Source organism: Gossypium hirsutum, chromosome D13, assembly GCF_007990345.1.
Source record: "Gossypium hirsutum isolate 1008001.06 chromosome D13, Gossypium_hirsutum_v2.1, whole genome shotgun sequence".
Classification (NCBI taxonomy): domain Eukaryota; kingdom Viridiplantae; phylum Streptophyta; class Magnoliopsida; order Malvales; family Malvaceae; genus Gossypium; species Gossypium hirsutum.
In genome coordinates, this window is record NC_053449.1 from 20,343,082 (window position 1) to 20,352,244 (window position 9,163).

General features: G+C 30.5%; 1 long non-coding RNA gene across 1 annotated transcript; it reads right to left on the reverse strand.

The window, feature by feature from the left end:
• Window positions 1-268: 268 nt before the first annotated feature.
• Window positions 269-3,323, reverse strand: LOC121225422 (uncharacterized). The gene is made up of 2 exons (XR_005923304.1): window positions 2,954-3,323; window positions 269-1,128 (listed from the first exon to the last, which is right to left on the reverse strand). It is a non-coding gene; the product is annotated as an uncharacterized lncRNA (long non-coding RNA).
• Window positions 3,324-9,163: the final 5,840 nt, after the last annotated feature.

The window sequence follows — 9,163 nt, forward strand, 5'->3', positions numbered from 1 at the left end:
AGGACTGGGTCGGTTTAAAGTGATTCAATCACATAAACCTAAAAGCTATGCAAGGTAATAAAGCTTGTTCAACTTATTACGAACCTTCAATTTATTCTAGGTCAGATATAAATTAAGCATGCACCTTTATATTATTGTCTTCATTAATCATCATCTAGTTCGAATTAAGCAACTAATTTTAATGCATTGAATCACATTTTAATGAATGAAATACATGCATTATTTTAATTGAAAGCATGAACCATTGAGGCACAGAACACCATGGACATGAATCAAAAGAACTTCATCCAATTGATGTAATCATTCTAGCTAAAATAAATTAAGCTACCATTGTTGATGAAAAAACAACAAAACAAATAACGAACATGATTAATATCATAAGTAAAATAAAGATAAGGAAGAATAAACTCTAATTGATTCAGTAGTCCTTTGAAAATCGATCATAGTGGCTTCCTCCAATCCTCGTGTTTGCTCTTTCGCAAAGTGCTTCTCAAGCTGGCCGGCCAAGAGAGTATTTTATCAAGGAATTGCTAGATAAGGGAAAGGGAAAATGGGGGTGGCTATGCGTAAAAGGAAGAGGAAAATGAAATGAGAGAAAAGAATGTGAAGTGAAGAATGAGGGATGATGGAATGAGAAGTGAGGGTTGATATTTATAGTAGAGAGGTGACGTGAGTGTTTGCTAAAAATAGCTTGAGGGATCCCTTTATATGCTCCCTTACTTGGCCGACCATGATTTATGGATAGGGGAGATTGTTGGTTGCTTGATTCATGATTCATGCATGAAATCATGCTCAAATCAAGCAAGGTGGTGGACGGTTTCATAGGTGATTGTTAATAGCTGATTTTTAAGTATTTTTCAAGTATAAACCTTTGAAAAATTCCTCTAAAAGCTAATTTTGGGCTACATAAATGCCCTTGCCAAATTGTCCTTCTAACCCTTTTGGTTGGACGATTTTGTGACCCATATAGTTGTAAGACTTGTCCTTCAATTTAATCATCTTTAACTGGATCAATGTGACCTCTTCATGACCCAAATTACATGCATTTGCGTTCCAACTAGGTAGAATAAGTATCATGCCAATGCAAAATTAAAATAAGCTTCATAAATTATCAACTCCATGGCCCCACTGCAAAATTTAAATAAAGGAAATTAATATGTAGCATGAATTAATTAAATTATGCATAAAATTAATACATAAAAGCATAAAATTGCATACTTTATTAAATCATGTCCATTATCATAATATGAACAAAATTCACCCAATTAACTATCAAATACATGGGATTAACATCATTTTTAAGTAAAAAGGTGTCATAAATTACTAGAAAAAATCTATATAATTTAGAGTTTACAATAAGCAAGTGGAAAAAAGAGTGTGTATAGAAAGTGGCAGGAGTGAGAGTAAAAAGAAACTAGTAGAAGCTAGTAATTGAAAAAATATACAAATATTTGTAATTTGCTCCTTTTGTATACGTATTGCGTGAACAATAAATTTATTTTGATTTCAACCATTGCAGCATGCACTTGTCAAGCAATTTAGTTGAAAAACATTTTGGGCAAACTATCTTTTATACAAGAAGGTCTAATTACATTTTTTTTACAACAAGTCCACAATATCTCTTGCAAAGAATCTGGTGTCCCATAGCCAAAGCAAGCTCATCAATAAAAAGTATCATTTTTACAAAGCCATTAAAAGCGAAAATATTTTACAAACTTAAAGGAAAGCTCCGTTTAAGGGGGAGTTTCAGTGTCAACCGAATTTAACAAGTTAAAAATATCAAAGCATGTTGGCAAACCATATGATAAGTTGATGAGTTGGCAAGAAATGAGCATACAAATGGCAACATGGCAATTACCTTTGGGGTTGAATGATGATAGTAAATAATGGCTTTAAGTTTACCATGCAAATCGATAAGCATTGTTGAAAGTGCTTGAAGTTTCATGAAAGATAAATGGAGATAAGTTGGGATGATGGATAGCAACGTGTTAGGAAGTGAGGATGCAGACTGTTTATAAAAGTAACTTGGCATGATTCTAAGGATTATCCTTAAGTAAATAATTATAATAATAGATAAATATGATAGCAAAGGATTAGCTTCATGTCATGAAATATTCTAATGATATGCAAGTGTACACAGTCGTCAACAAGTAGTAAAGTAGTAAGTAAAAAAGTATCGTCTCCATAGGGACTGTATTGGCAAATATTGTGAAATTTATCACTTGATACGTTGGTGATTGAAAATAATTAGGAATGAATTTAGTTGAATTAATTAATCTAATTACCAAGTATGCAAAAATAAATGGAAATGTCAACACAGAATAATAATCACAATTCCCAAGATTTAATTACCATGACATGAGGGAGTTAGATTAATTATCTTCTTTTAACTTAGAATTATTAAAACAATGCCAATGATGTTACAGAAGAAAATCATGGCAATTCAGCTATTTATTAACCCAATATGAATGAATTATGAAGTCATACTTATTTAATTATTAAATTTATCTAGCATACTTCTATGTTCAATCAATTCAACAATTTCATAAGCAAAAATCATAAAAGGATTATCCAAGGTAACAATATTGTTTAATATTATTACTAATTTAATTATTAAATGATCAATATGCACCACTCAAACACTATGTCAATTAATTACAACCTTGTTTAGATTAAATAATTAATTCAATTGCTTCCCTATATCCATAATCCATGAATAGCATGTTCATGTTTTTAATTGAATGTATAAACAACTAAAGCACATAAGAACATTAACATAATAATAACAATCTAAGCTAATAGAATGCAATTAATCTAACATCAATAGAATTAAGTCATTTTAATTAAATTAGAAGCAAACAAATAACTGGCAATCATATTCATCAATGTAGAACAAAAAAGATTAAAGGGAAAGAAACTAGAAGACAAATCCAGTGCTTCTCTGAAGCACAACTTGTAATTGCTTTCCTCCTTCTTTCTTCTTTACTCCTTTGCACAATTGCCCCTTAAGGTGTTGAATTTTTCTGCTCAACAGAACTTCTGAAATACTACTCTCAAACTCTTATGTTGCTCTCTCAAATGGGAAAAGAAAGAATGGGAAATGGGAGAAGAAATGATGAATGGTGGATGAGTGAAATGAGTGAATTGCTAGCCCTTATCTATACTTGTTGAGGTTGGATACTTTGAGCAAATGGTGGCCTTGAATTTCAATAGATGCGTGGTCGACCCTTGCTTTAAGGAAAATGAGTGGACGACTTTGAAAGAAGTTGAGGGAGTTTCTTGATTCATGCTTGATTCAAAGGACAGAAAGATTAAATTGTGGAGAGAAGGTGGACGGTCACTTGAGGCATTTCCTTTTTTTATTTCTCATGTTTACTAATTCTTTGCATGATGGTTTTGGGCACCTCTATGGATGGTTAGGCCTATTCCTTTGTAGTAGGTGGTTTGGGCTCCTTTCTCCTTAACATGTTATCCAATTTTGCTAACACAATTTTAAGGTTGGGTCAAGAGAGTTGCCAAAGTCTAGTAAGCCTTATTTGGGTGTCCAAAGATAACCATATATCAGCCCACTTTTGCATGGCTTATGTTGTAGAAATGCTACAGCATTGAGCATCAATAAGTGAGCTTCAAGACTGGCTTTCCTTCCAATGTACCAGCTACCTTAAAAAATGTAAAATTCATGTGTTTAGCATATAAAATAACAAAAATAATAAATTTATCTTTAGTATCATCCAAAAAAAAATTATAACAAAATCTCTAAAAATATTTATCAATCACTCAAAGTTTGCATGAATTATTAGTCTAGAAGTGTTGAAGATAACTCTAAACTCTAGAGTTATCACTTCACTTAGGTGATTTAACTAGCCTATAAATAGTCTAAGATTGTGTGTTGTCCATATATAAGCAAGTGAACGAAAATAGAATGGAAAAAAATATTGTGTGTATAGAAAGTGGCGTGAGTGAGAGTGAAAATAAACTAGTAGCAGCTAGTAATTGAAATATATATATTTGTAATTTGCTCTAGTTGTATACATATTGTGTGAGTAATAAAATTATTTTGGTTTAAAGTATTCGCTACGCTTCCAACATAAAGGTTTATTTGATGTTGAAGTATGGAATGTTGGTTCTAAATGATTCTGTTAATCTTTTGCATGAATTGTTGAAGCAAAACTTTAGTTGTGGGCTTCTCTTCTGCCACTTTTTGATTAATCTGGAAGAAAACTCAAACGAAAATTTGTTCTAGTGGGATCTAATTATTTGTCCATCCAAACTTAGGTTAATTCCTCCACCGAAAATTGTAACAATTAGAATATGGGCTATCATATTGCATGTTTAGATGCCTCGCATATTTTACTATCTTTCTATGAAACATATCATGATATAAGAACAAACATTGATTACTCAAATGCCCCTTTCCATAATGCTTGCAATGAACTACATTCAGTTGTTGAACATTTTGTTCAAAGCATCAATAAAGTAGCCATTTATTACAACCACTTGAACCATTTCCTAAAGTCCAATTGTTTTCTTGAAACCTCCCTTTTATAACCTCTATAATTTTTGGAAGTTTATCTTCCAATATCTTAAATACATCTTCAAGATATTGCTTCAACAAAGAACCCTAGACACTCCATTTACTTGAGTTGCACAAGGTAGAGTTAACTCATTATAAAAAATTTGAATTCTTCGTTGGTAAAAAAGTCCACAATGCGGATATCTTTTCAAGAGATCCTTGAGCCTCAATATGATTATTTCTTCTAAAATATTTTCAATCTTGAAATTAGATACAATTTCCATAAGATTCTTCGTATCAGATTTGAATCCTCGAAAGGTAAACCATTAAATATATTTTCCTTGATTACTTGCATAGGGATTGAGTTAACATAGAAATTGAAAGTGTTAAGTTGCTACTTAAATTGTTACGGTGCCTTGCGACTTATAGAGACAGGTTAGAATTGAAAAAAGTAAACAATGAACAGTCACTTGATTACGTAGCTTGGATCCAATCCTACATCTGTGGTACCTTGTGTAGAAAGTGTTCCCCTATAAATTTCATAGTTAAATAGATTATTTAAGCTCAACTTCACTTATTCTCAACCTAATTTCTATACAATTATAATAAACTCTCGTAAAACTTTCCTCAATGAAAGTTTAGCACAAACTGCTATAACAATTTGATTGTAAAATAATAGCCCTTAAAAATGTTCCTTTCATGAAAAGAATTCTGCTCTCTTAATTCTATACTTAAAAACGTAATACAATCTTCACTGTATAAGTATTGTAGTCCATGTAAACGAAGCTAATTTGATCATAATGGATCTTTAAATTTTCACCTCAATTAAACCTCATATTATAAAAAAAAATAATGCAGAGCTATTTACCCATAAAACGACTGAATCGCGTATCTCATAGACAAGATAAAATAACAGTTAGCTTCTTTCGAATTTCGTTGCTTCTTTAGAAAAATATATTTCTAATTACACCACAAATTTAATTGCACAAAATCTATTAAAAATTTGCACAAAAATAATTAAAATATGCCAATAAAAAATAAACTAGTTTCAACACCTCAATTGTTCAATTGCTAAAGTGATCATTTCCATAAAAAAATTTATCAATCAAAACAAAAAAAAATGCTATTGTTACTCAAAGTATAAGTGTAACATGCCAAACCTGACCCTATAATAAGATTCTAGTATAGTGTGTCACTACATGAAAATAAACTAACTTTAAAACATTTTGATGGAAACTTTAAATAATTCTTACAAAGTAATAGATATAGAATTATTTTAGCTATTATTTTACTAAGGTGAGAGAATTATCATCAGTTTAAAAATAATATAGAAGTCATATGGAGCATAAGATCAAATATGGTAACTTCGTAAAAAAAATTGTATGAACTTAAACCAAATATTAGTACATGACAAAAATCTCATCAAAATAGTCTTAACAAAAAGTTTTTTTTACAATTCCTTTTCAAAATACAGTTATGCGCCACCCCCATAAGACATGCATGATACAGACACAAAACAATCAGCTAACAATCGTAACAGCTCTCTGGCGTAGTCCTTGAACAAAATCTTCCTTCTATCAGCAATCCTGAGAAGGAAAAAGGAATAACAGAGTAAGTTCGTTTGAGCTTAGTGAGTTCCAAAGAAAAATCAGACAATACATTACTTAGTATATTAATCAAACCTTCTTGAAGATCATACACGAATTACATAGAATACACCCACTAGCATATATAGAACAGAGACAGACTTAGAACACCAACTTACTTATAATTTAGGCGTATTGATAACTCTAAAAAATATAAAGTTATTTTAAGCCTTTATGACTACAAGTCTTGTTAATTCTAGGTGATTTATTATTAATTTCAATTTTTTATTAGAAATGTTATTTTTTAAAAATGCTTCAAAAGTTAAATTATAGTATTATGTTAAATTTCACAAAATAAATCTTTATTAAATATTTACTGAGCTCAGTGATCGAAATTATGGAGGTTAAGGATGAATTCAGAATCAATTGGGCCAAAAAGGTGGTAAACATGACCGACCAAGCAGAGCTAAATTTTAATTAATCCATGCATCCAAGATAAGCAAATTTCATGTCCAAAACAATAAGGAAAATGTTCCCAAAAATTCCAAATAAATTCAACTCAAATTTATAGTTAAAAAGCCATCGGTGAAAAAAGGTAGTCTTGGAGCTTGTCCATTGAGGCCCTGATGGTGTGGCGAGTTAAATTCCAGCACGTAAGCTACTAGAAAAAACATCAAGAAAAGTCTAAAATGATGAATTTGGACTCTCAAAAACATATAGATGCAATGCACAAATTACCAGTGAAAATCGGAACACTAAACGCAAGAAGAAAATGCCAAAATATTCACTCGAGGGGAGTAGTTTCACACGCTAATAGAGGTACAAATTTATACGCAAATTAACTCATTTTTCTAGCAGCCCAAATCAGATATTTAATACTAATTTTATTAATTGCAAACAGCCCATTAACTTCCCAAAAACTCTGTTCAAACCCTTCTACTATTTAAGTGCTAAAAATAGCAAAACAAACAAACCTCTCTTCCACCTTTCAAGTGGTCGGCCATATGAGGGAGTAAAAGGGGGATTTTAAATGCCATTTCTAGTAGCTTGAAGCTACCCCTTTATTATAAATAGGCTCCTTCACCCATTCATTTTCATCATCCAATTCACTCTCATTCTCTCCCTCTTTCACACTCTCTCATTCTCTCTTTAAGAGATTTTCTTTCTTTTTTCTTTTCCAAGAGAAGTAAGCTTCATGAGTGTGAGTAATGGAAGAAATAAGCTTCCTTCAAGATAGGTTGTGGCATCCCAAGGAGGAAATGGAGAAGTTGTGCACACCACCGCAACATCCACCGTGAAACAACTCTATTTCCTTTTACTCTTTAAAATTCTTATTGTGCCCTTGTTGATTGAAAATATTATTACTTTGTGTTATTGTGTTTTCTTATCAATTACATGTTTTAATCTTGTGAAAAGATATATTACTCTTTTATGGTGGATGCAATAACCTTTAGATGTATTGTTGAACTGATAGTTCATAAAAGATTTAACTTGTGTCTAATAGTTGTTATTACAACCTTTCATGAATCACTACATAGTAAAGTTTATATTAAAATCCTTTAAGGATTTACAATGCTAGAAGCATATTAAAATTCTTGAGAAACTGTTAAGTTATATGAATTGAAACAATTTGAACATATGTGGTAAATTTGACATAGTGAATAGTAGTTGAATGAGGATTACAAAATTATCCAAAATACTTATTTGTGTTTTTATAGAAGAATCATGATTAAAGTTTGCTATGATTATTATTGAAACTCCTAAAGAAATCAAAATATATTTCCCCCAAATTTTCACTCACCCATGAGTTTCAAAAGAATGGTAATATAAATGTTTAGCAAAGACATTCAAATAGTCATTTGAAAGACTAGTATTCAAGATTCAATACGTAGAATATGAGAAAGTATGCGATGTTTTCATGAGGGAGAGTAAATACGTGTTGTAATCTTTTTCCCTTAACCGAGGTTTTGTCTCATTGGGTTTTCCTGGTAAGGTTTTTAATGAGGCTGCATATTATGCGTATTATAGATATGAGTACTCTTTTTCATTCACTAGGATTTTTTTTCCCACAGCGTTTTTATCTTAGTAAGGTTTTAACGAGGCATATTATCTACCAATGGATATCTAATGGGGAGTGTTATGAATATCTTTAAATTCTAATAGTTATTAGAAGTAGAATTCTACTTCATTTATACCTCTTATCCTTATAAATAGAGACTTTGGAGAACCTTTGTAGATATTCTAATTGATCAATAAAATACGCTCTCTCTTTGCTCTTACGTTCTCTTTGTTCTTTATTCTATGTCTTTCATTTTATAACAAATCTATTTTTCTTTTTACATTTGAATCAATAATAATTTTGTATATTTGTTATACATATAATTGTAGACAAAAAAATTTCAGACCAATTACAAAATGCCATGTGTCAAGTCAGAGTTACTATAGGTCAAAGCCAGATTTACTACGGGTAAAAAATAATTACATCATATATGTGACATAATTATTTTTCTCTAATTAATTAAGAGATAAAATTTTAAAAAAAACTTATTATTACTAATTAAAAATAAAATAATCAAGTGATAATATTAATGATTATTTTATCTTTAATTAGTTAAATTAATAAGAGATAAATAATAAATAAATGAGTTTAAATTCTTGTAGAACAATAAAATGGAGAAGTTAAATTTTGCAAGAACTCTCTTTTATTCATGTGTTTGGATCAAATGGAGTAGTTAAATTCTACAATGATTCTCTTTTATTCATGTAATTGGCACTATAAAAAGGGATCATCTCAAACCATTTTATAGGGACACAAGTTCAAGAAGCCCATAATTTATTTGCAGAAATCTTTGAAGAAGCTAAAGAATTTGAAGAAATTCTAATGAACACCATACACATTCTAAAGAAAAGTCGTCTTCTGATACAGTTCAACTAAAGAAAGGAGATCTAAATTCGTTCAAGAGTAAGTCAACACGGCACTTAAAGAAGTCCACATCCATACAAGACCAAATCAAAATAGAAAAAAAAAAGAATCAAAGGACATTTTCTTTTCATTCAAGAAATT